The following is a 2,387-nucleotide window of genomic DNA, read 5'->3' as shown; positions in this document are numbered from 1 at the left end:
CAATAATTGAAAAATTAAGAGAAGAAGAGAACAACAAAGAACAAGAAAAGAGAGAAAATGTTCTGAAGCAATATGGTGGAAAGCCAAAGTTTCTTGTTGAAAATGGCTACCCATATGATATTGTAAAATTGATGTCTAAAAAGGAAGTGGAAGCTAAATTCCAATTGGAGACTAAGAAGATTTTTACTAAAGAAAGGTCACAACCAAATAGAAGAAAGAAAGGGAAGAGAAAGAGAAAATTGAAGCTGAAATGACATCTTCTTCTAAATCTTCTACACCAAAAAGGGGTTCTGAAAAAAGAAGGAAGTTGAAGAATCTTTATCTCTGATGATAGGCTTGAATTATTGAAAAGATTTTTGAATGCCAAAGGGATGAAAGATGATGAATTCAACAGATTAACCAAAACTCAAATGAAAGAAATTTATGAAAGGAAATTGAAAATATATAATGAAGAATTGAAGAAAATTAAAGTAACTCCTCCTGAAACTGTTATGGTTAAACCTGAAGAAGAAAAAAAAGAATATCAGCCAGATTTGGATAATGAAACAATGAATATGATCAATATCTTGTCCAAAAGAGGAGGAGATTACATTTCTTTGATAATAAAATCAAAATAAGAAATTAAAAGGCTTTATGAGGATGATAATGCAAGACAGAGATCAGGTGATGTTCCAAGACAACCTGCATCATCTTCTTTCAAAAGAGCCTCTACGTCAAGACCATCTAACTCCAGAGAACTCATTCCTACTACCGGATGTGAGCTTAGAAAAGAGCAACATCCTGCAAAAAAAATGGACTTACCAAAGGATCTTTTCTATGATCCAAAAATTGGTCCTCTAAGAGAGTTCATGACCAGTGGTGCTTCAAACACTATCATTTTCTATGATGACTTCAGAGATTTTAATGTTGAGCAACTGATTGAGATAGCACAACTGAAGTTGTTTGATTATCAGCAGAGGAACAGATTTGTAGTGGCTCAACATAACAAGCTCTCCAAGTACTTGAAAGATCAACATAGAGATGGATTTCGTATGCTCAATAAAAGAAGGAAGTATGAATATTTTGAAGCTGAAAAGAAGAGGAGAAAGAAAAGATTAAGTGAAATTAGGCTCTCAAGCTATTCGATCAACCAAACAAGAAGACCAAGGAAACCCAGAGAAATAATGAAAGATTGCATAAATATGAGAAGGGTTATGCAGGTCCCTAATTCTGAAGTACAAAGAAATGATAGAATATTTCAAATTGAATATGAAGAGAAAATAAAGCAATTTCAACTTAGAAATTCTGATGGCTTGCTGCTAGGCACTATTGAATATGAATTTGATTTGGAATATTTACATGTGAATGATCTAACTGACATTAAGGAATGGGACTTACCATAAGACCATCTCTTTATTATCCATGTTCCAAAAGAGAGCAACAACTATAAGAAACGGAAAGATTAGCATTGCGAGGAGGCAAAGTAAAAAATGAAATAAAGGTAATCAAGCTTAGAAGACTATCTTTATGTTGCTTATACTTTTATTTTGCTTTATATTTTTCTTTATGTTTGTTTTGATTTGTAATGCCCTTGAGGCAGATTTATGTATTGTAATCATTTCCCTTTAAGTAATGTATTTTACTGTTTCTGAGGATTTGATGTGTATTTTAAACAAGTTTAAGTACCCCGGATCTGTTTTGGTGCATCTAAGTTTGTTCCAATCTAGGGGGAGATTGTTAGGTCTAAAGGATTGAAAAGGAAATGTTAGAATCTTCTCAACCTCCTGTGAAAATTCCAAGTATGGAACTCGAGCAAGCTCAGGCACTCTGAGCAAGGTATTCACTACTTCAAGCAAGTTATCTTATTCGAGTAAGGTAATCTTCTGGAATTCTTCTAAGTTTTGAGCTTCGAGAAAGCTGAATTTCGTCTAGCAAAGTGGTTCTTCTATCAAGTAAGGTTTATATCCGAGCAAACTCTTGATTTATCTTAACCTAAACCAAGTTCATGAGTAACCTGGTGGGTCGAGCAAGTATATAATACTAGTGGATCTCAAGTATTCTTGAAGGGAGTTAATGAAAATTGTTCTAAGGTACTCCGAGCATAGTTCAATCTCGAGCAAGCTACACTACCCGAGTATACTTAGTTTGTTCAAATAAGCAGTGTTTTAAAAACCAGTTCAAGTTGGCCGGTTGAACCGGTTAAACAAATTTCACACAGCAGGCCAGTATTTTGAGCCCGGTAATTTTGGCCGGTTTGCTAGAGCATCATACCGGTGTTTTTTTTTCTAGAATACCAGTTTTTACCGGCAAACTGGTTTTAAGTCCGAGAAATTTTTGATATTTGTAGCCCATATTTTATCAAAATTACTTCTAACTCAACAATTAGCATTCAAACATGTAAACTTTAG

Source organism: Bidens hawaiensis, unplaced genomic scaffold, assembly GCF_021521415.1.
Source record: "Bidens hawaiensis isolate Kalapana, Puna unplaced genomic scaffold, B.hawaiensis_p1.1 tig00004795_1, whole genome shotgun sequence".
NCBI lineage: Eukaryota > Viridiplantae > Streptophyta > Magnoliopsida > Asterales > Asteraceae > Bidens > Bidens hawaiensis.
This window is presented reverse-complemented; position numbering follows the sequence as displayed.